This window comes from Dipodomys merriami, unplaced genomic scaffold (genome assembly GCF_024711535.1).
Source record: "Dipodomys merriami isolate MVZ:Mamm:240054 unplaced genomic scaffold, mDipMer1.0.p SCAF_7, whole genome shotgun sequence".
Classification (NCBI taxonomy): domain Eukaryota; kingdom Metazoa; phylum Chordata; class Mammalia; order Rodentia; family Heteromyidae; genus Dipodomys; species Dipodomys merriami.
In genome coordinates this window covers 17,147,158-17,175,106 of record NW_027206290.1, presented here as the reverse complement: position 1 = coordinate 17,175,106, position 27,949 = coordinate 17,147,158, and the positions used below count along the sequence as shown (strand labels likewise).

Below are 27,949 nucleotides of genomic sequence, written 5' to 3'. Positions count from 1 at the left end.
ACAATGTTCTATTACTAGTGCTAAAGAGGACATGTCGATCAATAATGCTTAAGTCTCAGCCTGTACCCAAAGATATGGCCGCACATTGTCACTCCCTATTCTTAACATTACATTACCAAGAAACAAATGACAGAAAACATCTAAACAAGAAAGTCTTATTTACAATGCAATTAAATCTTATTCATCCTTCTGATAACTATTTAATAGAAGCCTTTGTCCCTACAGGATAAGTAATTATTGGGCTTGGTTCTAAATTATATGAGTTCCCTCTTCCAAGCATTGTTTTCTCCTAGTGAAGTTAAATAAAATCTAATGTGAAGAGTCACACACATTCTAGAACTGGATGGGTGAGAGGGCTCACAGATTCCTTTAGATGAAAGTTCTAGAAGGAAGGCTGTGTTCAAAGGGTGCTGGCCTCCCATCTAACTTGCCAAAGATCTATGTGGGAAAAACAAACAAACTCTTAGTTAAAATATGTGCATCTGAGATTAATTGATTCTTCAACTTTTTTAAAAATATAAAAACAAGCTAGGTGAGTGTCAATGGCTCACACCTGTAAGCCTAGCTACTCTGAGACTGAGATCTGAGGATCCAAGTTCAAAGCTGGTCCAGTCAGAAAAGTCTGTAAGACCCTCATCTCAAGTTAATCACCAAAAAAGACAGAAGTCAATCTGTGGCACAACTGGTAGAGCACCAGTCTTGCGCAAAAAAGGGATATTACTCATGCCTAGTTCAAGCCAGTACCAACAGGAAAAAAAAAAAAGATTAAAACAACTAAAACCCCTCCCCCCTCAAAGAACTAGAGATACTAGGTGATATATTACCTGAGAGTAAAACACAAATGCTATACGTATATCCTGAAAATTAACTACAAAACATGGTATAATAGCCACCAGTGTTTAGTGCAATTTCTGTTTTGTCCTCTACTTTTCTTTCAACAGTTCACAAAGTTTGCCTATAATAATTAGCTAAAAATGACAAGAGAACTGCAAGATCCAAGATTTATTCATTTGACTCCTTTGAGAACACAATTTTAAAAAAACTATGAAAAAATTTAAAGCCCAGTTAACTTGGATTAAAAAAAACAGGAAGTACCATCTGTATAGACAAACTATATAGTATTTTGAAACGGTTTACTTGCCATTGCTATTTTTAGTAAGAAAGTTGGCTTGGGTTTAGATGAGACCTTCCTGAGAATAACCATTTCAAAAATACCTAAAGCTTTGCCAAATGTATTTTTAAAAATGGTTGAAGGACCTACAAAACAAGATACAGAAGCAAGCCTAGTACAATATCAACTTGCAGGGAGACATGGAAAGTTGTTTTTGATGAGCAACTTCATTAGTAGCACAAAAAGATAGATATAAAGCTGGTTCCTACCTGTAAATCATAGTTACTTAGGAGGCTGAGATCTGAGGATCCTCATTTAGAGTCAGCCCAGGCAGGAAAGCCTGAGGCTCAAGTGGTGGAGCACCAGCCTTGAGCAAAAAAAAAATGCTAACGGACAACACCCAGACCCTGAGTTCAAGCCTCCATGATATGAGGAGATCTTGGTGGGAGAAAACTAACTCCAAAGTTATTAAATTAGGAAACTTATGAATATTAGTGACAAACAACCAAAAACTGAAAAATGGCATAGAAAGATCATAGACATTGAGTTTAAACTGAGGCTTAGTAGGGGACAAAAATTAAGGAAGAAAACAAGAAAAATATTTACACTTAAAGAGTCAACCAGTTCAAGAAAATCTTTGAAGAGGAGTTTTAGTGGATGATTTTTTTTCCTTTGGGAGTGGGGTAGAAAATATCCTTAGCACCAAGAGAAAAAGACAAGGGTTTTGGAACTACTCGGGATATTTTGTTTATAGCTAGTCGGTTCCTGTTTTCAGATGGCCTAAAAACTTAGTACAGATCAATGTTTTCAATGGTTACGCAGGCATAAATGAATGGAGTTCCTTCAAAGGAAGTAAAAAAAGTAGATGATCAACAGATAAATGGAGTCATGCAAGTCCCACTGAGATTCTTGTGAGATACAATCAAGACAGCTCAGTGCTGGTGTGGCTCAAACCTATAATTCTAGCTACTCAGGAGCCTGAGATCTGAGGATTGTGGTTTGAAGCCAGCCCAGGCAATAAAGTCTTTGAGACTCTTATCGCCAATTAACTGCAAGAAAAAAAAAAAAAGCCAGAAGTGGAGCTATGACTCAAGAGATAGAGCAGTAACCTTTAGTAAAAATTCTCAGGGACAGCACCCAGGCCTTCAGTTCAACCAGCACCAAAAATAAATAAATAAATAAATAAAAAATAAAAAAAGAAAGAAAAGAAGAAAAAAAAGAAAGAAATTATGATATGGCTACCTGGGCACTTTTCCCTTTGAGGCCCTTTGAGCTAACAGAGCAAAATATGTGTGTGTTGAGCCCAGCAGATTTGCATATTTATTTGCATCCACTTATCTCTATTAGCAAGCTAAACATTAATTCATACTGATGTCTCCAATTTTCATCCATGCTTATAGATTAAATTGATAAAGAGTCTTCAAGACTTGCCCACTAAAAGTCTAACCAAAGCAACTTTTCTTTTTCACCTGTTTATTGGCATCAATGAATTGTACAAGGAGGGTTCATTCTGCCATATTCTTAGGATACTGCTTGATCAGATTAAAAGCAGCCTTAACAGTGTCATCTCTCCTGCCTGCTGCTTCCTCTAGAAAGCATCATCTGTCTTGATGCTGACCTATGCCAAGTCATGCCTCCACTCAAAATTAGTATAAAAATGAATTCTGTGTAAGGAAAACCCAAAGCTCTGGCTCAGTAGGCCATGTTTGGTACCCAGCACACAAAATTCTTATCCCAGGCAGCCAACATTGCGTCAGCACCATCAGGAGTCTTCCTGAGACTCAACACAGGCAATGGTGATGGACAAGCTGGTTCCTCTACACCTGTCAATCATGGAGCACTCCCTCACTCAGTCCATCCAGAGCCCCTCCTCCGGAACCACCTTCTGTGCCATCACAGAAGACAGTTCTTTGGTCAAAAGATCATCTCCTACAATCTGTTTTTGAAAGTTATTATATAGATATAGATTTTTTTTTGCAGTACTGGGTTTTGAATGCAAAGTAGTTGCTAGGCAGATACTTTCCCACTTGGACAAAACCATCACCCCTTTTTGGCTTTTGTTACATTTCAAATCCATCTTATGTTGATGCTGGGGCATGCCAAGAGCACAATCTGCCTATTTACGCTTGCCAAATAATTGGGTTGATGGGTGTGCATCCACCATGCCCAACTTTTATTGGCTGGCTTGGAATCATGATCCCTAAAGCTTTTAAAAAAATTTGGTCCAAGACTGGGACTCAAACTTGATAACTTATGCTCACTGACTGGCACACTACAACCTGAGCTACGCTTCCAATCTCATCCCTAAAACTTAATTGGTATATGTGTGGGATAAAGTATAAGTCTCTAGAATCATGGGTTTTAATCTGACATGACAGTTTATGAGTACAATATATTTTGATCAATGTCACCACTTCCCTCATTCTCATCCCTTCCAACTCTGCCCATCCCCTCACGTTACCTGGTCATTTTCGCATATGGACATTGAATATTATGACTGCATTTGCCCATGTCAAACTGGGTACTGGTACTAGTTACCTATCCTCTCCCTATCATCCTTCCCTCCCTCCTTATCCTCCCTCTTCTCCAGTGACCACTTTTGAGATTCCACATATGAGAGAGAATGTGAAAATGTGTCTTTGTATGCCTGGTTACTTCATTCGGTTTCATTCACTTCATTGTTCTACTTCTCCCTTTGTCTTCTTCCATTCCTTTGATATGCCCTTTCCTTTCTTTCCTTCCTTTCCTCTACTCAGTGTCATTTCTTCCTCTCTCCCGTATATATACATATATACATATATGTACAAACATACATATATGTATATATACACACACGTGTGTGTGTGGTGTATATATTTTTTATTGTGAAAATACTGTACAGGGGTTACAATTACATGGACAAGGTAATGAGGCATTGTTGCCTCTTCCTTTGTTTCCCCTTCCCATCCCTTCCCATCTCCCACCCACCCCCAATCCCCCTGGTGTATATATTTTTTAACCATACCAATTGCTCACCATTAGAGATTTAAGATAACTAAGAAATTATAACAGAAGATGTGAGTAACAGATCTATATGTGAAGATACTAAAAAAAATTATGATCTCATTTCTTGGCTTGTCAGCTCTTTATACTACTTCAAACTCAAAGGGTTTGTGTGAGCCAGACGAGCACTGGGAGTGATACAAGCCAAGCCATCATTTCACTTGTGCAGGCAGATGACCAAGAAGCCTGAGAGAAAAACAGGGCATGAAACCAAGCGGGAGACAGCCCTGGGATGAAGAAATCAAACTGGAAATCAGCTGGGTGCCTGTGGTGGTTCATGCCCAATGATGGATACCTGTGGCTCACCCCTGTAATCCTAGCTATTCAGGAGGCTGAGAGCTGAGGATCAGGGTTCAAAGCCAGCCTAGTAGGAAACTGTTGAGATTCTGATCTCCAATGAACTACTAAAAAGCTGAAAAGGGTGCTGAGCCTCAAAGTAGTACAGCAGTAACCTTGAATACAAAGCCTCTGGGACAACGCCCAAGCCTTGAGTTCAAGCCCCAGCATGGCACATACACACGTGCGCATGCGCGCGTGCACACACGCACACACACAGAGTGACTATTACCATATTGTTCTACACTGTAAATAATGATTATTCAAAATATGTCCACTACTGAAGAAAATGCTTGAGATGAAGGGAAGAATCAGGAATTGAGCTGTGGCTCAAATGGTAGAGTTCTAGCCTTGAGCACAAGAGTTCAGGGACAGCTCCCAGAGCCACGAGTTCAAGGCCAGAACCAGAAAAAAAGTAAAGAAAAGAAAATAGAAATAAAACAGGCATTTTCACTTTCACAGCATAAGTTAGAAATGGAATAGATTCCACTTTCTAAATTAATTCTTTGCCATACAGACACTTGCAACTTGCTATTCAAAAACCTCACTCTGAATCTGGGTAAGAGGTACTTGGATAAGAGGTAATTGGATAAACGTTTATAGAGCCAACACTCTCCTCCATTATTTGTTAAGCTGGCTTTTTTTTTTTTCCTGATGAGAAAATTCATAGCTCTTTTCTAAATATCAATGGGATTTTGATTCCCCCACCCCCAAATACTGAACCACTACCCCTTAGTACCAGCTTTGATAACTACACACACACACACACACACACACACACACACACACACACAAAACAACAACAACAACAACAACAACAACAACAACAAAAGGCAGAAAACATCTGGGTAAGGAAAGTAGCTGCAGGAATTAATCTAGAAAGAAAAGAACGTATAAGAAAATAAATGAGTCAGCATGAGGTATAACGGTCTTAAGGGCATCAACTTCAAAGAGAAAATGAAATTATTTAGGTTGCCCTGGTAACGCCGAGATAAAATGTGGAAATGAAAATGCAGGGTTTTACATGAAGGAAACTTGCTTCAGCACTAAAGCCTCTCCCATCATGGAATGAGCTTTACCATGGCAACATGCAAAAACATGGAAATGGATTAAATATAGAAGACGTCCAAGGGGGAAAGCCTAGCACTAAGAACTAAGCGGATCCAATACATTCACTGCACCCTTCTTGACTTTCAGAATTAAGTGGGGGGAGGGAGGGGACAGCCAAGGGCTTACAGGACTCAAATGAAGCTTCCTTTAGTTAGGTAAATGATTTTAAAGTGTTAAGCTGAGTGCAGTTGGCTCAGGTCGACAATCCTAGCTACTCAGGAGGCTGAGATCTGAGGACTGCAGTTCAAAGCCAGCCTGAGATAGGATGGTCTGTGAAACTCTTATCTCCAATTGACCAGAAAAAGGCTAGAAGTAAAGCTGTGGCTCAAGTGGTAGAGCATCAGCCTTGAGTGATAAAGCCAAAGATAGCACCCAGGCCAAGTTCAAACCCCAGTACTGGCACATACATCCCTGCCCCTCCCCTCACACATACACAGAGTCAGAAGAAAAGTATTTTCTTTCTCAGGGTTATTGTAAAAGATGTATTATGGCAAGCACTAATTACAGTACAAGCAGGAAATCAGTGCTCAATTTGTGAAAGTTACTAATATTTTCAAAAGAGATGACAATCAGACTTGGTATTGGAAATCTACTACTTTAAAATTTTTGTAGTATTATTAAGGTAAGAAGACTTCAGATGAGATCAATGTTTTCAGGGTTTCTTTTCTGTCTACCACACAGTTTTGCTGACTACAGGTGCACTGAGGCCTGGCAGGTCTCGGGAGTGTATTTATCTCACTAACTGAAACTTTATGCTTGTGGATTAGTAATTCACCACTGCCCTCTCCTCCAGTCCCCTGGCAACCACACTGTACTCCAGAATTCTACATTTCAAACCAGTCACTGAAATGGAATCAAGCAGTCATTGTTTGTGACTGCCTATTTCCTTAACAAAATATTCTCAAGGTTCACCCATGGCATCACATATTGAAAATGTTTCCTCTTATTAAAAGCTAAATAGAGCTGGGCACCAGTGGCTCAAGCCTGTAATACTTGAGCACTAGCCTTGAGCAAAACAAGCTTCAACACAGTGCCCAGGCCCTGAGTTCAAGCCTCAGGACCAGTGTGCATGTGCACACGCACACACTCAAATGTGATGTGTAATTACAATGGAGTATTATTCGTGTGTGTGGGGTGGTGTGTGTGTTGGTATCTGGGCTTGAACTCAGGACCCTGAGCTTCTACTTGTATTTTTGTTCATGGCTGATGCTCTATTACTTGAGTCATACCTCTAGTTTTAAATCACATTTTTTTTTGGGTCTGGTCGTGGGGCCTGAACTCTGGGAGTAGGCACTGTTCCTCAGCTCTTCAGCTCAAGGCTAGCACTCTACCACTTGAGCCACAGCGCCACTTCCGGCTTTTTCTTTTTTGCTTATGTGGTGCTGAGGAATCGAACCCAGGGCCTCATGCATGCAAAGCAAGCACTCTACCACTGAGCCACCTTCCCAGACCCTTATATCACATTTTTTAAATGATATATTTATCTGTTGATAAGATATATTATTTCCAAATCATGACTTTTGTAAATATGAGAGTTTAGTGAGAATAAGAATTTCTTGTTTTGTTTTGTTTTGTTTTGTTTTTTTGGGGGGGGTCCTGGTCGTGGGGCCTGAACTCTGGTCCTGGGCACTGTCCCTCAGCTCTTCAGCTCAAGGCTAGAGCTCTACCACTTGAGCCACAGCACCACTTCCGGCTTTTTTTCTTTTTGCTTATGTGGTGCTGAGGAATCGAACTCAGGGCCTCAGGCATGCAAGGCAAGTGCTCTACCACTGAGCCACCTTCCCAGTCCCGAGAATACTAATTTCTTGGTGTTTGGAGCCTTTAGTTGCAACAAGGTAGCACACTAAAAAAAATAATAATTCTTAATCAAGCACCAGTGGCCCACACCTATAATCCTAGCTACTCAGGAGGCTGAGATCTGAGGATCATGGTTCAAGCTCAGCCCAGGCAGAAAAGTCCATGAGATTCTTATCTTTAACTAATCAAAAAAAGGCTGAAAGTGGCACTGTGGCTCAAGTGCTAGCCTTGAGTAAAATGGAGCTCAGGGACAGTGACCAGTTTCACAGTTTGAGCCCTAGGACCAGCACTCCTCCCCACCTCAAGGAAAAAAATTCTTTAGAAAAATGGAGAAAACAAACTTTGTATCATTTTTGTTAAATGAGAACAGAAAGGTGTATTATTTAACATTTAATGCGATTGTTCCTACTAATGACCAGTCACTAAAAACTCGGAACCTCCATATAAAATGCATGAAGAGGAAAAATCTGCAAAAAAAGTTAAATAATTGCCCTCAAGGTTACAAAGCCGGTGAATGACATCGCAAACAATCCAGCTGAAGTATGTCAGATTCCAATGTCCAACTCATTCCACTTCACAGAAAAATTAGTTTAGTTTCTAATGAGCTCCTGTATGAGAAATTGAGGGCTGACACCCATTGGGAAAAGCACTATTTGGGATGGTAGCTGTCTGAAGACTGTGTTCAAGATAATCATGTTTGAACACATTAAGCCTAAAATCTGGCACTGAGCGAGAAAAATCCAGTGTTAGGGCACATCTTTTTTAGATGTTCACAAAGGAGTCATTAGTACAAATTAGTACCTTCCACCATAAGCAGCTAGAAAAACAGAATTTCACCATGCCACAGAATCACTCATACATTATGCTCCTGGTTATACTTTGTTGTTGTTGTTTGAAGCAGTTCTCCAATACTGCACTATCCCGGTGTCTATGGAGATCGGCACGCCATTTCTAGGAACTCAAGTGGGGCAAAACAAGAACTTTCTGTCCTGAGAATTTGAATACTGGGAAACTTAGACCAAATTAAAATAGAAGGACGCTGGCCACTCACTTCCTTTTCATTGTTCTTGTTCAAATTAATTGGTTACAATACTTAGCTTATTAACCATCTCTTGCCTCTAAGAAAAAAATCACTACCACCTTCCCTCCCTGATGTTTTACCTGAATGTGTTCCTTTATTGCAGATATACCAACAATTTCTTTTCCTAGAATCAGTTCAAATGTTCACTGGGTTTTGTTTTCTAGAATTTGATTGAATGTTATTAACATGACTATATTTCTGGCTTCCCCATGAGGACCTGACAATGTTTCCCAAAGTAGGGTATAGGAAATATTTTAAATCAGCTTTATGCAAAATACGGCCACAGGTACCCAAAGTTTCTTCTTCATGTTGAAGGACTTCCTTGTCCTCTCAACTAACTTGGTCTTAGCTCTGCCAAATAATAAGCCTGATGCTAAGAAGTAATGAAGCAAACACAGACAACCACTGTACTGTGGGTTTGGCTCTGAGAATATGACTTTGATGTGATTTCGCAGGCTCATGACGCCCTTACCTTTCATCATCTTTATCCCATCAAAGGCTGCCCTGAAGGTACGTACCTTGGTCCCTACTCTGCCTTTATTTTACTTCCATTTCTTCACCTCAATGCCATTTCCTCCTTCTAAAGTGTTTCTCAGCATAAATAACTCCCCTCCGGCTGATGGACTGGATGTGGGATTTGAGAAGAATACAGAGAAATCAAAGAATAGTGCTGTCCTTTGCCAAAGAGATTAAGAGGCTACAGAAGGAGCAGATGTGGGGGTGGAGGTGGCCTTGTTACAAGCACGTATGTTAGAAATCCAAGTGGAGGGAGGGAGGAGGAGATGGGGGGGGGATAGGAAGGGATGGGAAGGGGAAACAGAGGAGGAGGCTACAATGCTTGATAAGAAATGTACTCATTATCTTGCCCATGTAATTGTAACCCTTCTGTACAGTATTTTCACAATAAAAAAAAAAGAAAAAGAAATCCAAGTGGAGGGTCTCCATGAAGAGCTGAATATATTAGACGAGATTCAAGAAAGGTATCAGCTAGCAAGTTACACGTGGGAGTTCAATGTGGGAGGAGAAGGAGTTAAAGCCCTCCAAGACAGGAGACCCACTCAGTGCACAAAACTGAAGACTTCCTGAAACAGGGAACATTTCGCTCCTAAATATGGGCATGAATTTTTTTCTCCCATTTCCTTTGAAGGTCATTGCACAAATGTCATTTTCAGGAATGCATTGTCTGATCACCCTACTGAAAAGGTTTATACTACCAGGCACTGGTGGCTCACACTTATAATCCTAGCTCCTCATGAGGCTGAGATCTGAGGATCACAGTCCAAAGCCAGCCTGGGCAGAAAAGTTCATTAGACTGTTATCTCCAATTAACTACCCAAAAAGCCAAAAGAGAAGTGTGGTTCATGTGGTAGACAGAGCTCTGGTCTTGACAAAAGAAACAAACAAACAATAACAACAAAACCTTAGGAACAGTGTCCAGGCCCTGAGTTTAAGCCTCAGGACTAGCACCAAAAAAAGTTTCTATCATGCTTGGAGAAGGATACCATCCCAGCATCCTAAATTGTGTTTAAGTTGTGTTTCTCATAGCATTATCTTTATGGGATGTACTGTTATGGGTATGTTGTTTAGTTGTGTGTTGTCTGTCTCTTACATCCTATTTCTCACTGCTTTTAACAGAATCTGGCATGTGAATACTCAATAAATAAATGCTGAATGAATACAAAATGAACATATATCTAGTCTGAATCACAGATGAAGTTCTAGGATTATCAGAATGTAGCATAAGATGACTTTACTTTTAGGAAGTAAACCGCTTCTCCGGCATTTTCTCCTGATACTGCATTCTGTGCAGCAGCCAGGAGGAAGTGAAGAAGTTGTAAGATCTGCAGGGAGGTGGATGTGGGACACCTCCTTTCCATCTTTTTCAGGGACTTGGGAGAAGGAAGAATGGAGAGGGATGGGACAAGAGGTATTCTTGGCCTGAATTATTCTGAAGCCTGAGCTCCTTTACATTATTAGCGATATCATATCCCCTCCCAGGGACCTACCACAGAGTCAGGTAAAGAGAGAGAGATGGGGAAGTATAGATCATGCTGAGGTCATAATTCTCCATGGCAAATGCTGGCGATGCACAGCAACACGGTGCATGATGGCTTAGGGAAATCACAAAGGGTCAAAGGGGAATACTAAGCAATAACGTTGCTGCCTCTAAAAAGTGGATGTTCACACAGAGGTGCAATGCCTTCGGAGCTCTGATCATATAAAACAATGTTTATTGACATGAACTCCAGGAAATAGAAACAGGAGGTTTTTTTCCTTTGTAACTTTTCATTTTCTTTTGTCCTGTTTGTTCATTTATCTATCTTTTGGAGGATGAGAGGAAGCACAGAACACTAGACACTATGTTGAAAATGAACTATATAACTAATAAGTGCAGACAAGAGGGGAAAACTGGGAGAGTTCAAAGAAAGGGCTGACATTTTCCAAAAAGAAATATGCAACCACACGCCCTCTGAATATCACCTTTATAATAACAATACATTTTTTAAAGTAGATGTTCAAATTGCATTACTCAAGAACCAGAAAGTTAACCTCTTACTGTAACTTTTATTGTTCAGGTCCCTGATAGAATTTGGGGATCTATTCTCTTAAAGGAGAATATCGGGGAATTGTAGACACATTTCTGGGTAACAAATTCTATCTTCAAAAATATATTTAGATTCCACCTATTTCTTTCTTCTTTCTTTTTGCAGTGCTGAGGATAAAAGATACAGCCTTTCTATGCTAAGCAAGCACTTTAGCACTGGATACATCTCTGACCTTTCTCTCCTATTGCATCAGTGCAAGTCATCCTTATATCTCAACCAGATGACAACAGCCTTTACATAGTCTCTTTGGTTCTGCCAGTAAGCTCTATACAACCATCTCAAGTGAGCAGTAAGCCTGGGTTTCAGCCAGGCACTGGTGGCTCACACCTATAATCCTAGCTACTCCGGAGGCTGAGATCTGAGGACCATAGCTCATGGTTCCTGCCAGCCTGGACAGGAAAGTCCAGGAGAGTCTTATCTCCAATTAACCAGCAAAAAGCCAAGAAGTTGAGCTGTGGCTCAAGTGGAAGAGTGCCAGGCTTGAGCAAAAGAGCTTAGGGATAATGCCCAGGCCCTGAGTAAAGCCCCAGTACACACACACAATTCTACAAGGTCTTAAGCATCTCACAGGTGCCCTCTACTAATATCAGCCCTCTTGTGCACATTCTCTTTGCTCTGCCCACAATGATCCTAGCAGTTCCTAGAACATTCCAGATTTACTTGTCTCAGAGCCTTTGCACTTTGCAGCACTTTTAACTGGAATCCTCCTTCTCCTGGATCTGTAAGAGTCCTGTCCTCACCTGGCTCTCTTCAGACCTTGCTCAAACTTAGCCAGATTTCAATCAATTTTTCCATCTCTGCACCAGAACTCTGGTTTAAGCCTCCTCCCACTCTTGTGTAGACAATACCACAAAGCTCATTTAATATCAACCCTCCCTCTGTATTCCCCTTCTGCCCAACATGCCTCAATTTTCTCCAAAGCACTGAACACCTTTGCCATACAATGCATGTGTCAGTCACTTATGCATTTCCTCTCCTATCTTCTTCCACTTGAATTGGAAGTCCCACGCAGGTAGGAATTTTGCCTGATTTGGAAATTGTTTTGTTTCTAATGTTCAGGACAATACTCGATTTCTATTCTGCATTCAGTAGGTATTTGTGGAATGAAAGGATAAGATAGAAGAAAGAGAACCTATACAGAAGTATTATGTAAATTGAAATGGGGCAAAGATGGGCTAAGAGCCTAGAAAGACATGCATACGAAACATTGGAACACTTCAGCTCGGTGCATGGCTACCTCAGCCTCCAATTTATGGCATGGGAGATTCAGAAAAACCCTACTGTTAAGAGATTTGAATAAAAGGTTCTAGCACAGAGCCTGTGGGCTGGTTATGAAAAACAGAGGACAGTAAGCCAGGCCTGGCTGATGCGCCTTGCATCTGGAAGCAGGAGCTAGCTGAGGAAGGCCTGCATGCGGCAGGGGCCTGGGGTTCCCTGGGAGGCAGCATTATTTGAACACAGACAACTCCACAGGGAAAACATGCAGACTGGTTTGAATCAGCTGCTGGCTGGAAAACCTGTTGGAAGAACCTGGGCTGTGCAAGTCTTCTGGAATTTATTTGAAAATCTCCTGGAGGAGAGAGTAAAACCCAGGACAGGTAGAGGAGTGGCTGTCAACCTTGGTTCATATCAAAACCACTTGGTGCCAGGCACTAGTGGCTCATACCACAGTTCAAAGCCAGCCCAGGCAGGAAAGGCCATAAGACTCATCTCCAATTAACCACCAGAAGAGTGGAAGTGGTGCTTGGCTCAAATGGTAGAGAGCTAGCCTTGAGCTGAAGAACTCAGGGACAGCGCCCAGGCCCAGAGTTCAAGCCCCACAACTGACCAAAAAACAAACTTGGTGTGGAATGGCAATGGCTCACGCCTGTAATCTTAGCTACTCAGGAAGTTGAGATCTGAGGATCAAGGTACCAAGTCAGCCAAGTCAGGAAAGTGTGAGACTGATTTCTAATGAACTACCAAAAAGACAGAAATGGAGCTGTGGCTCAAGTAGTAGAGTGCCAGCCTTAATCACTAAAGCTAAGGGACAGTGTTCAGGTACTGAGTTCAATCCCCAGTAAACACACACACACACACACACACACACACACACACACACACACACACACACATACACACACACACACACACACATACACACACACACACACACACACACACTATGGCTAGATGCAATTAATATTGCCAATGGCACCAGTGGCTCACCCTATAATCCTAGCTACTCAGGAGACTGGGATCTAAGGATCATGGTTCAAAACTAGCCCAGGCAGGAAAGTCCATGAGACTCTTATCTCTAATTAACCAACAAAAGGCCAGAAGTAGAGCTATGGCTCAAGTGGTAGCCTTGAGCACAAAAGCTCAGGGACAGTGGTTAGGTCCTGAGTTCAAGCCCTCGGACTGGCACCATAAAAACAAAACCAGAATCCCTGGGAGTGGCCCAGGCATGAGGTATTATTAAGAGACCCTGTGGTTGATACCTATCTTCCCAGAAACATCTGTTTCCTCCTCTTGTGATTAAAAAGTAAAGCTATGAGCCACAGCCCTAGCAAAGGTAAAAGTTTGCTTCAGAGCGATTAAGGTGGCTTTGAGAATTATTTCAGTCCTCTGTGGATTTGTGTATTTATTTTTGGTGCTGGAGTTTGAACCCAGGGCTGTGCACATACTGAGAAAGCACTCTGTAACTGAGTTATCCCTCCAGACCCAATATTTTCATACCATCCATTTAGTTAGAGATCCCTGCACATTACTCCTACCCAGAACACGGCATGAAGACTCAGCCATGCCCCTGGTCACCCTCCCTGGGGAACAGCACGCTCCTAGAATAATATCTGGCAGGGTCTTGGGCCAGAACTGCAGTGTTCTATTTTGGGAGACTGTGGCTGAATGTTTTCATAGGCAGCCCTAGATCAACACTCTCTTACCTGCCCTGTTCACTCCTTTTCTCCCCTCCCACACTGTAAACTCGGAAAACTCCTGGCCCTGACCCACTTCTCTGAGCATGTAACAGTGTACAGGACCCAGAGCTCCACATGCAGAGATGCTGACAATGCCGATGATGCTTTGATCCTAGCAGCTTTGGTTCTGATGGGATCCCTATTTATTTGACCAATGTAGAGTAACACTGAACATTGGTTTGCTGAACAAAGCTGTCTTTGTTTATAAAGGAGAGCCCTCTGTCAGGAGCTGAAAATGACAGTGTACCTGGGATGTGGCAGTCCATATAGGACATTCACAGGTACTATAGAACTCTTGAGGTATAAGGTACTATAAAAGCCTATGATTATGGAAGTAATTATGACGTGGGAAAGTGGATTATTCTGCCTGGGGGGAGGGGAGGGTCACACAGAGGTAAGCAGGGGAGCCTGAACCCAACCCAGGTAATGTTTCAAGAGGCCATTACTCTAAGTCACCAAATCAAACATTCCATAGACAACACAACATTAACCCTGAATTCAATTCCTTCTTGATTCACCTTACACATCAGGAACAGGAAAAGGTGTTTGCTCTCTTTTTTTGCCATTTGTTTCTGCAGTCCAAACTCAAAGCAAAAATTTTTATTAGCACATACCAGTTGTATAAAATAATGGTACTTATTGTGACATTTTCATATGTGCACAACATACTTGAATATATTTCCTGCTTGCTGTCTATGCCTTCGCTGCCTGTGTTATTTATACACACATCCGTCTCACATACTGAGAACTCTACAGAGGTTGTTGCTCACTCCTATTGCCCTCTCCTACCCTGCCTGCCCCCAGTGTTGTCATGGAAAAACTTCTTTAAAAAAACAGAAGAGACCCTGCTTAAAAATTCTTATTGCTGGATACCAATGTCTCACGCCTGTAATCCTAGCTACTCAGGAGGCCGAGATCGGAGGATCATAGTTCAAGCCAGCCTGAACAGGAAAGCCCATAAGACTCTTATCTCCAATTAACCACCAGAAAAACTAGAAGTGGAGCTGTGGCTCAAAGTGGTAGAGTGCTAGCCTTGATAGCTCTGAGTGAAAAAGCTCAGGGGACAGTGTCCAGACCCTGTGTTCAAGCCCCATGACTGACAAAAAGAAAAAAGCTAGAAGTAGATCTATGGCTCAGGGACAGTCCAGGCCCTGAGTTCAAGCCCCAGCACACACACAACACACACACACACACACACACACACACACACACACACACACACACACACACACACACACACACACACACACACACACACACACACACACACACACACACACACACACACCTATTAACATAATACCAGAGATGCATATACTTAAATTCATATACAGAATATATTGGTTTTCTTTTCCATTGGTAGTGCTTTTTCTTGGCTTTAAATCTTAACTTTACAGCCTCTTGAGTGCTTTCTAGAATTTAAAAGTCAGACCCTACTTCATCCAATAGCTAAATGAGAGAACCGGTCAGAAGAAGGTCCATTTTTAGCATGCTTCACTTGCATACTTTAAAGAAGTGCTCTAGAGTTTATCACTGAATAAGAGAAATGATAAAGTCTGATTTTTATATTAACTGTTTAGTTTGGAGAAAAAAGATAAGCAGAATGATTATCCAAATTGCTTAATGATGTTAAAAAATTTCTCATCTTTGTCAGATTACATTCTTAAAACAAATGTATTTTAAAATATATTTTAAACCTGGCTTCATGCCAGGTTTCCAGGCAAACACACCCAAATAGATTAATTAATATATCAGAGCCTACTTGACACTGCTTATGTCACATGAATAATTTCGATTCATTGAATGTGTCCACAGGAAGAGGCCTGGCAAAAACATGACATTTCTGAACAAAGAAATCCTGAGACCTAGGGCAAGTCCCCAACCAGCAATGTTAGTAAAGCCAAGCCCTGGCCTGGCCAGGCCAGGCCAATGAGCATCAGGGCAAGAGATCTGTGGTTTCCTCATATAAGGGATCTGTTCTTCTCTTATTTGGATTTAGTACAAGGGGCTTATTGAAAGTGTAGTGTATTTCTATTAGAAAAAAAACTCAGGCCAAATGAATAAATGTAAAGCTACTGTCCATCATACATTTACATTCTTGAGAGCTCCTCGAAATGCAACTGCTGCTTAAAACATACCTTATTTCCTCACGTAAAATATTTTTGTTTTGACTTATAATGTAGATCTTTGTTCAAGGCCCAAGTCTGGATCAAAAGATTTTCCCCTGATATGAAATAGGTCCCCCTAAGATTTTGCAGATGCAAACTGTTTACATACTAAGCATCTTCTCAACCAAAATGGCCCCAATTGACAGCACCTACAACCAGGGTTAGGCAAAACCACCATACACTCTTACATAGACAACGACATCATATAACAATATAAAACTTGCAAGTAATTTGTACAAACTCTAGCAACTGATCAGTTGTTTGTACATGTAGAACATGAAATCCCTAATCAAATCCACGTCAACCATAAAGCTAATGAAAAAGACTCCTGTTATTACCTTATGCGTATATGTTACTTCACTACACATCTGCATTCCCAGACCTCTATTCAGTCATAAGCAGCCACATTCATCTAAAAAAGAAAAATAAATGTAAATCATTTCAGCTCTCCACTTTGATATAACACAGTGTTGATGGCATAACTTCCACAGAAGACCTAATTTGGTGATCTAACTTGATGCCTATGAGCTGGTGACCTTGAGCAGGTTTTTAACCTCTTTAGTTTTTTTGTTTGTTTGCTTGTTTGTTTTGCCAGTCCTGGGGCTTGAATTCAGGGCCTGGACACAAAAGAAGCCTGATCTTCTTTTGCTCAAGGCTAGCACTCTACCACTTGAGCCACAGCACCACTTCCAGCTTTTCCTGCTTATGTGGTACTGAAGAATTGAATGCAGGGCTTTATGCATGCTAGGCAAGCACTCTACCGCTAAGCCACCTTCCCAGCTTTAGTTTTTTACCTCTTAAAAAGCACCCAGCAACGTATGTAACAGTATTAACCTCATAATTTACTTGAGGAAATACTAGCTGGGCTTCTCTTTGGGAATCTTCTAGATTCTGAAAAAAAAAAAATCTAATTTGCAACACATGTTTCTCTATCTACTATTCCTGGGAAGTATAAGTAGTCCTAAACTTTGACACGTCTGGTAATTTTCCCCTGACTCTGCCTCGACTCTAATTTCATGTGTATCTGTCATAAACCCAATGAAATGTCATCTTGTATCAATCCAGAGGTAGGGCGCTCGCCTTGAGCTGAAGAGCTTAACAACAAGCCCAGGCCCAGAGTTCAAGCTCCACAACCAAAAACAACAACAACCATAATAATAATTTTAATTTGTTTTTTGTGTTTCTGTGGTACCAAAGAATTGAACCCAGGGCCTCATGCATGCTACTGAGCCACATTCCTCTCCCCTATCCTTTCCTTTTTACATAATAGAAAAGTTAGTTCAGACGAGGTGTGTCCACATGACTCTGTTTGAGACAACAGAATATAAACAGAAAAGATGGGTTCAACCCAGAATGGAAGGAGAGGAACCTGCCTTTCATTCTTCTGCCACTTCTCAGATGAGGTGTAGTTTTAGTATTAACACCTTTAACCACACCAAGGAAGACGTATATTAACACATAACACATGTCTACATATAAGGAAGCCGAGCTCTCAGAAGAGTCTCCATACTGTGACCATGAAAAGAGGGAAAGAAATAATATCCTTTCGGGCTAGGAAGGTGGCTCTGTGGTAGAGCGCTTGCCTTGCATGCCTGAGGCCCTGGGTTCGATTCCTCAGCACCACATAAGCAAAAAGAAAAAAGCTGGAAGTGGCATTGTGGCTCAAGTGTTAGAGCACTGAAGAGCTGAGGGACAGTGCCCAGGTCCAGAGTTCAGACCCCACGACGGGACCCAAAAAAAAAAAAAAGAAAGAAAGAAATAATATCCTTTCTAGTTTATGTCACTACTGTGTACATGGGCGCACGTGGGAAAGCTGAGGTGCAGTGTCCCTCTGGAAGCTTGTGAACTCACACCTAAGGCCTCAGTCATTAGCCAGGCCTGGGGCCACTTATCTGTCCAGTCACAATGGAGCCGCTGATTTGCTCAATGGCAATGAGAGGGAAAGATAAGAGGTCACACACATACATAGAGCATAGTTTCTTTTTGCCCATGGTGGGGCTTCAGCTCAGGGCCTGGCACTGTCCCTGAGCCTCTTTGTGCTCAAGGCTAGAGCTCTACTACTTGAGCCACAGCACTTCCAACTTTTTCTAAGTAGTTTATTAGAGTTAAGAGTCTCAATGAACTTTCCTGCCCATGCTGCCTGCCTTCAAACTGCAGTCCTCAGATCTCAGTCTCTTGAGTACTAGGATTACGGGCGTGAGCCACTGGTGCCCGGCTGGCATATTTTCTTGATGCATTTACTCAAAATTTTTAAATTAAATTTGGGGAATGTTCTGTTGAAACCAATAAGAACAGAGACTCATGTAAAATCTGCATGCTTTTAAAAGCTGAAAGTAATAGATACTAAAGTAAGATTTGTTTCTTCAGGGAAAATACTTCCAGTTCTACTTCCAGGTTCTCCCCAAAAAGCAGAGAATCTTTTCTACCTCAAGGAAGACAGTGATGGAAATCATGAGAGCATGTGCTGAAGAAAGAATGTTTGACAGAGAGCCAAGGACCCATTCTCCTTATGACTGTTACACTTATCGGACAAACCCCACCGCCCTTGTGCTGGAGGATGCAGACGATTGGGGTTTGGGAGATGAGGATGATCAGGGTTTGGAGGATGCAGATAATTGGGGTTTGGAGGATGACGCCACACTAGCAGCGGTATTCCTATAGCAATGCACACAAGCAGAAGGCACACAAAAAGGCTGCTCAAGACATAAGACACAAGTCTCCCCACTCAGTACACATACAACTTTCCTAAGAGCGTTTCCACGTTCCACCACCATGCCATGCTTGAATGTTTGTCTCTCCAGAACTCTAGTGAGCTTTATACTGTTTAAGTAACAGTGGTAGTAAGGTTTGAAGTCAGGGCTTGTGTTTTTCCCCCTGGGCTGGCAGGATTATAGACATGAGCCACCATGCCTGCCAAGAGATGGAACTTTTTGAAGAGACGTTTATGATATGAAGGCTTCACCTCAGGGATAAATTGATGTGTGTCCCCCTCCCCACCCCACCCCTCTCTGCCCCTGCCACTTTTCCTTGGTCTTCTTCCATGTGATGACACAGCAAGGGAGCTCCTGCCAGAAGCCAGTGCCTTGCTATAGGATGTCCCAGCCTCCAGACTGAGCTAATAAACTTCTGTTCATCACTCATTGCCTTGATTGTAGTACACTGTTACAGTGGCACAAAATGGACTAAGACAGACAAAGGCATGACTATAGATCATCCATAGTTAAACAATGACTCTAACCTGAAAGAGAGATACAAATAGGAATACACAATGATAGGAATGGTTGATCACACAAAAACCAAAAGCAGGAATGGGGTTGAAGCTCAGAGCTCAGTGGTAGAGACCCTTGCCTACCATGCACAAGGCCCAGGGTTCAATTCCCAGTACCACAAGAGAAAACAAAATAAAACACAAAATATCAACAAAAATAAGGGGAACAGAAGCAATGTTTATATTTCGAGACCTCTAAACAATATTTCTGAGCTTTAGCAGCTAGTATTGTATTCATAAAAGAAACATACCAGGGAAAGCCTAGAAATGAAAAGTAAGATAATAAAAAAATCAATGTAATGGTCACATTTTAATGCTGTTGAAATTTATTTTAAAGTAAAATAAAAAAGGAAAGGAAAAAACCAGAAATATGAATTTCAGATCCAATATTTTTTAGGTTCATAAAAAGTAAAGGGAAAATGTAGAAGAGGGCAAAAAGTTTCCCAAAATATAGGACTTGATATTTTTTAAAGGCAGATTAAAGTATCCACTACAATGAAATCATGAAGTTTCAGAAAATTAGTGACAAAAAGAGAATCCTAAAAGTGACAGAAAGAGAATCCTAAAAAGATTCAAAAATAATATATCATGTTTCATATTGCATTGTATTTCTGGTGATTTGAAATTAGTATTTGCAAACTTTTATTCTTTGTGAGTAAATTATATAAAATAAAAAGAGAGACTCCCAAAAGCTTCTGGGGTTACAGAGGGTAAAACTGCACTAAAAACAAGCAAATCAGCATTATACTTTTCAATAATAATACTGAATGCACAGAAGATGAATTTTTTTTAAATCAGTAGTGGGGCTTTAACTCTGGGTCTGTCTCTGTGCTCTTCAGCTCAAGGTGAGCTCTCTACCACTTGAGCCACAGCACCACTTCTGGTTTTCTGGAGGTTTGTTGGAGATAAGAGTCTCCTGGATGTTCTTGCCCAGGCTGGCTTTGAAACACAATCCTTAGATCTCAGCCTCCTGAGTAGCTCAAATTACATGCGTGAGCCACTGGTAGCTGGCTAGATGACTTAAAAAAAAAAAAAAACTTGTAATTTTCAGTGGAAGCAGTTTTCAATCTGGAGTTCCATAACCAGTCAAATTAAATTTGAGAGTTGGAACAGTATATTCCAGTCATTGAAGCACAGATAACTTGTATTCACTCTTTCCTTTTAAAAAGCATTGAAGGATACAAAGGAAATTTCCCACTGAATGCTTAACAGATATTTCAAAATTAAGCAGTCACTCAAAGAGAATAATTCCTTTTACTCCCTTATTCTCACAATCAGTAAATACGAAATGCATCCTTGGATGTATTTGATTCAGAATCTTGTAGTCAATGTTGACTTCCTTCTCTCATGTAAAAAAAAAAAAAAAAAAAAAAACTTTAAAAAAGAGATCCAGAATCTAAGCACTTCATACCACCATGCCCCAGACAGCAGCTTCCTAACTAGACCCCATGCTTCCATTTTGCTCCCACAATTGATTCTTGTCTCTGTCCAAGTATGTCTTTGAGCTGGGCTCCAATGGCTCATGTCTGTAAACCTAGCTAATCAGGAGCCTGAGATTTGAGGATCACAGTTCAAAGCCAGCCTGGGCAGGAAAGTCCATGAGACATCTCCAATTAACAACCAAAAAGAAGAAGAAAGAAGAAGAAAGAAAGAAGAAAGAAGAAAGAAAGAAGAAGAAGAAGAAGAAGAAGAAGAAGAAGAAGAAGAAGAAGAAGAAGAAGAAGAAGAAGAAGAAGAAGAAGCAACAGCAGAAGCAGCAGCAGCAGCAGCAGAAGCAGCAGCAGCAGCAGCAGCAGCAGCAGCAGCAGCAGCAGCAGCAGACAGAGTGGAGCTGCGACTCAAGTGTTAGAGTGCTAGCCTTGAGCAAAAATGCTCAGGTCTTCAAGTCCTAGGACAGGCACATACACACACAAAAAAGTGTGTCCCTGGTGGCAGTTAGTGGGAAAAATACTATTTTCCTAAATGACAAAACATTATTTGCCTCTTTAATCCATTTTCTGGTAAACACAGAATATGCGGTAGTGACTGAACTGCCTGCCAGATATTAAAGAAATCTACACAACTTCTGCAGCTTCTCACTCTACTTGTTTTGAAAAACGTACTCATTTTCATAAAAAAGTTCTTTGCACTAACATATAACTTTATTTTTTATCCCACCCCAAAATAGCCTTATTATTACTATTTTTAAATAAATATTCATCTGTTTTAATTCTTTTTAATTTTTATTTTTTTATTGTGAAAATACTGTACAGAGCGGTTACAATTACATGGACAAGATAATGAGTACATTTCTTATCAAGCATTGTAGCCTCCTCCTTTGTTTCCCCTTCCCATCCCTTCCCATCCTCCCCCGCCCCCATCTGTTTTAATTTTGTTGGTATATGCTGGGCCTGGAGCTTGAACACAGAGCCTGGGAGTTGACCTAGACCATTTTTTTGCTCAAAACTAGTACTCTAACACTGAGCCACAGGCTCTACTTCCAGCTTTTTTTTTTTTTTTTTTTTTTTGGTACTTAATTAGAAATAGTCTCAGAGACTTTCCTGCCCTGACTAGCTTCAAATCTGAGTCCTCAGATCTCAGTCTCCTGAGTAGCTAGGATTATAGGCATGAGCCATTGGTACCCAGCCCATTTTAAATTTTTAATAAGGTACATATCTATTTAAAAAATACAGAAAAGCCGTGGCATTGTCAATAATTTAAGATTGCAAAGTCTCCAAGACCTGCTCTATAAGCATTATTTAAAGACCTTCAAAAACTTGGAATATGGCAAAAGGAGAACCATATATACTCATTGTAATACTAAAGAATCACTTGGCTGACTCATCCAAAGGTAATTTAAGGAAATATCTAATTACTTGTGACTAAATCCCAGACTTGTGTTTTAGTCCAGCAAAAACTCAACACATTTTGATTTTCATTTCTCTGAAGTACATTTCCTATTCTCTCCCATCTAATACAGCAATGTTATTCAGACATTCTTCTGAAAAATAATTCCTTGAATTCTCTTTGAACCCATCTGTCTTCCTACTGGCTCCATCATTTATGAGTTAAATAAAACTTTGACACATTCATTTGACTAAGGGTCATCTTTTAAAACTTTTGGAAAATTATCTTGAGAAAACAGTTCAAAAAAGTCTGTGTTTTGTCTGCAGCGAGTGTGTGCATGTATATATTTGCACAAATATTTGTATTTTGAATGTAGACAGGAATTGTCTCAAAAGTGTCTTGTATCTGTGTCTATTCTGTGTGTATCAGCAGCTATTTGTATATCGTATCTTTTGGTCAAGGAATTTCTTGCTTAGGTACAACTGGGCTTATAGCATGTCACCTACTCTGAAAACCTCTAAGAAAGGTCATGGGAGTCCCAGGATTTTGTCCTTGTTATAGGAAAACACCTCAGTACACAAATGGTTTTAGTAAGAATAAGGGAAGGTAGGGACATTGCCTGGGTGCTATCAAGAGATAGTGTTAAGACTTTCTGCAAGGTTTGCAGCTGACAGGGACTGAAAAAAATAAGACTAAAGAGATTGTAACTGATGTAATATACAATGTATCAGAAGATGTCCTCCACGACCATCCCCAGCAAAGAATAAATTGTGCCAGAAATGTTAACCAGGGAAAAAATGTTTCATTTCTCAGAAGTTTCTGTCTCTCCTCCAGAAAGAAGATAAATGTCATTCAAATAGCTGGAATTCACTTTTTCTAGGCAGAGCTAATAAGCACATACAAACATCTAGAGCTTGAGAATCTGAAATTTTCTCCCTCCCTCAATATGCTCCATTAAAGAAAAAAAATGTAAGAAACATAATGAGTTTGGCCAGGTGCTGGTAGCTCATGCCTGTAATCCTAGCTACTCAGGAGGCTGAGAGCTGAGGATTGCAGTTCAAAGCCAGCCCAGGCAGGAAGTCTCTGAGACTCTTATCTCCAATTAACCACCAGAAAACCAGAAGTGGTGCTATGGCTCAAGTGGTAGAGTGTGTGCCTGGAGCTGAAGAGCTCAGGGACAGTATCCAGGCCCAGAGTTCAAGACCCACAACTGACAAAAAAAATTTAAAAAATAAAATAAATCATGAGTTCGGAATTAATGGACAGTATGTATGCAGGCTACTGAGAACAAGAAATTTTAAAAAATAATAATACAAATAACTCCCTGATCAGCTTTAATCAGCTTTTTACCCAAGTGTAAAGAGGTTGGGTAGGACATTTTAAGAACATCTTGTAAACAACTATGAATAAAATCTATGAAAAATGAAGTTTAATAGACATCCTGACAAATATGAATAAACTATCTGGCTGAATCTCATTAAAAAGTGAAATGTCTTAGCCATTTATTCCACTTGCAGACATGATGTAAGATTATATATCATTTATACCAAAATATCAAATACATTGCTGCCATACCCATTTGCAGTTCTATTTCTTTACATAACTATCCAAAAGAAATGAAAATATGTATCCACATGAAAGTCTATGTGAATCTTTACAGGAGCCAGTATTCCTAATAGGTCAGAGTGGAAACAGCCTAAATGTATAATGATGAACAGATGAACAAAATGCAGTAGGCCATGTTACAAGCTAGGATTTGACCCCTAAAGTGGGAGAGAGCAACACATACTACAGAGTAACAGAATCTAATAACATAAAACAGTTTATTGCATAATACCACTTACCGGAATAGGACATTTTACACACCAAAAATAGATTGTTGATTTCTTTGAGCAAGGAAGGAGAAGGGTGGAGTGACAGTTAGTGGGTACAGGTTTCTTTTTGGGGGTGGCAAGAATGTTCCAAAATTAGATTATGATGATGTGAGAGTCATACAATTTTGTGATATTAAAAATCATTTGGGAAGGGAAAAAACAAATCGCTTAACTAGGGATACAGGTGGACCCATTGCAACAAAGAGATGTACTAGTCGTTATGTCAAAAAACGAACTTTACATGCCTGTAATCCTAGCTACTCAGGAGGCTGAGATCTGAGGATCACGGTTCAAAGCCAGCCCAGGCAGGAAAGTCCGTGAGACTCTTATCTCCAATAAACCACTAGAAAACCAGAATTGGCGTTGTGGCTCAAGCGGTAGAGCGCTCGCCTTGAGCTGAAGAGCACAGGGACAGCACCTAGGCCCAGAGTTCAAGCCCCCGACCGACAAAAAAGAAAAGAAAAACAAACTTTACAACTTTGGTGGGGGGGGAAGGATCAGGTGGGAAAAGGGGGGAGTACGGGAAGGGATGGGAAGGGGAAACAAAGAGGAGGCAACAATTTGATAAGAAATGTACTCGTTATCTTGCCCATGTAATTGTAACTCCTCTGTACAGTATTCTCACAATAAAAAAAAAATTTTAATCATTTGGTTGTAGGCTGTGTAAGTAAATAATAACTTAAATGGTATATGGTATAATCAGATAAAGTTGTTTATGGATATTCTTCAATAGATAGCTATTTAACCGGAATGTATTAATCTTCTGTCTGGTATATCAGCTAGTTAAAAACTTAAGACTACAGATGTACTCAACAACATTGAATGATAACTAACATTTCCTTAACAGTTGTACATTTCAGATAGTGCTGAATTGTTCGAGATCATGGAATGTTCTATTTTTCTAATAAGTTTTTTTTTTTTTTTTGGTCAGTCGTGGGGCTTGAACTCTGGGCTTGGACGCTGTCTCTGTGCTCTTCAGCTCAAGGCGAGCCTCTATCGCTTGAGCCACAGTACCACTTCCGGTTTTCTAGTGGTTTTTATTGAAGATAAGAGTCTCATGGACTTTCCTGCCTGGGCTGGCTTTGAATCGTGATCCTCAGATCTCAGCCTCCTGAGTAGCTAGGATTACATGCATGAGCCACCAGCGCCCGGCTCTTATAAGTTTTTGTTCTCATTTGTTCTTGTGGTTCTGGAATCAAACCCAAGTTTTTATGCATGCTAAGCAAGTGTGCCACCATTGCACCCCACCCAGAGATCTGATGAATTTTTAATATGAATGGTGCTTTTTCTGGTAGCAATGTAAACTATAATTCAAGACAACTTTAAGATGATAGACTAATATTAACACTGTGAAGTCAATAAAGAATCTGTAATAAAATAATTATCATACAATAGTTTTGACCTACCATATCCATACATAAACATATTTTGCACTTCATAACACTGAAATAAGACTATACAGATTGAATCTGACATGCTTTATAAAGTTTTTTATCATTAAAACTAAAATCACAGCTGGGCACCAATGGCTCATGCCTGTAATCCTAGCTATTGAGGAGGCTGAGGTCTGAGGATCACAGTTCAAAGCCAGCCCAGGCAGGAAACTCCGAGAGACTCTATGTCCAATAAACCACTAGAAAACTGGAAGTGGTACTGTGGCTCAAGCAGTAGAGCGCTCGCCTTGAGTTGATGCCCAAGCCCAGAGTTCAAGCCCCATGACCAACAAAAACAAACGAACTAAAATCACATAGAAATGGAGGGAAGAACAAATGAAGACATGATTTTCAGTGGACACTATGTAGAAAATAAGCTATGCAATTTGTTGGCAGGGACAAGAGGGATAAACTGAGGAAAAGCAAAGAAAGAGGTGATGCTGTTCATGAAGCATTGTACTCTTCACCTGACTTATGGAATTGTAAGCCCTCTGTACAATTCCATAACAATAACAATAAAATAATATTTTAAAAAACTAAAATCAAACCCTGTAGTACTGTCATTCACCACTGTTTAGGTTACATGACCTACATGAACAATAACATTGAGATAAGATTTTCTTTAAGTAGTTAGAATAAATTACTGGTGAGAAAGAAAAATGTTCAGTTTGGTCTTTTCTCAATATAAAAGCTATAAAGTTTACTTATTGTATGTTACACTCAGAGAGAAATGGCTACTTATTTTCTCATCTAACTTTAAGAAGGGTCTTTCAGAAGGGTCAATAAGGTATCCTGCTTTTGTATTTCACAATTATAAATAACAGAAAAGAATCAAGCAAAATAACTTGATACACACTTCTTTTTGTCAGGAAAATGTGTTCCTGACACTTCTATTAAGGCCTTCATCTGTATACTCACCTGACATTATTTAAAGATATTCCTGCAGTCTGAGATCATGTTCCAAGTTTGGAGCAATAAAGTGAATCTGAGAGACCCTAATCTCCAATTAACTAGCCAGAGATATGGCTCAATTGGTAGAGTACCAGCCATGAGTGAAAAAGCCAAGCTAGAGCTTGAGGCTCTACTCGGAACATGCTTGACACATCATCTAGGTAGCAAAGATTTTGCTTCTCTCCTGTAAAATCCAGGATGTGGCACCCACAAGTTAAAGAATGAGAGAAATAATTAGGTGTAACCGATTTGCTCCTTACTTCATTAGGTTAAAAATAGCAGGCTTCATTTATTGTACTCACATTGTAGGAAAAGCTGTCAAGTGAAAAGAGGACAAGCAACGTGTAATCACATGTAGCTCAGCTATGAGAAACCCTTTCAGGATGCTGAATGCAACCACTGAGACAATAGGGAGAAAATCCTTGTGATCATTCAATAAGGTGAATTACAGTGAGGCATCATTTTGAGTGTTAAGCCAACCTTGCATTCTTGGATTTAAGCCCCTTTTGTTTGAAGCTTTCCTTATTGATATTTGTTTACCAAGTTATTTATTATATTTGTCTAACTTGATTGTTTATGCTTTTTTGGGATTCTCCCCACCCCCCATTTACACTCTTAAATGTATCAGGCATACATACAATTTTTCACAATATTTCCTCCCTATCTGAGGGTCTATACTGACACTTGTCTTTGATTCCTGATTTGGTAATTTGGGCTTTTCTCTCCATCCACCTCAGATCTCAATTTTTTTATGGATTTTTTCCAGATTCATTCATCTTTTTTTAATATTTGGCTTATTTGATCCATTCTACATTTCATTGATTCCACTATTCTATTTCAATTTATATTTTGTAGTTTAATTTAGCTTCCTGTGGTTAAAAAAAAGATAATTGGGGCTGGGAAGGTGGCTCAGTGGTAGAGCGCTTGCCTTGCATGCATTAGGCCCTGGGTTCAATTCCTCAGCACCACATAAGCAAAAAAGAAAAAAGCCGGAAGTGGCGCTGTAGCTCAAGTGGTAGAGTGCTAGCCTTGAGCTGAAGAGCTGAGGGACAGAGCCCAGGCCCAGAGTTCAGGCCCCATGACCGGACCCACCCCCTCAAAAAAAAAAGATAATTGATATTAAATATTTCTTTTCTTTTCCTTTGCTTCCCCTTCCATTACTGGTGAGTCAAGTCAAGGGCTTCATGCATGCTAGTTAAGTGTTCTACCATTGTGCTGTGTCTCCAGCTCTAAATGGCTTTTCTAATATAAGCACATCAAGCTCTAAAAAATTACATCCATCTATCTACTACCTATCATCTACTTAACTAGCTATGGATCCTCATTATTGTTTGGCAGTGCTAGGGTTTGAATTCAGGGCTTTATGTTAGAGCTCTGCCACTTGAGCCA

At 40.3% G+C, this 27,949-nt stretch overlaps 1 protein-coding gene across 3 annotated transcripts in view; it reads right to left on the bottom strand.

The window, feature by feature from the left end:
• The window catches only part of Lrrc8c (leucine rich repeat containing 8 VRAC subunit C), a 75,365-nt gene that overhangs the window by 34,694 nt on the left and 12,722 nt on the right, over positions 1-27,949 (bottom strand). For 2 of the 3 annotated variants that reach the window (XM_070007600.1, XM_070007599.1), the window contains exon 2: positions 16,547-16,620. The exons of the other annotated variant lie outside the window; for it this stretch is intronic. The gene's annotated coding sequence lies outside the window, so the exon portion shown is untranslated. The remainder of the gene's footprint in view (positions 1-16,546; positions 16,621-27,949) is intronic. 3 annotated transcript variants of the gene reach the window in all.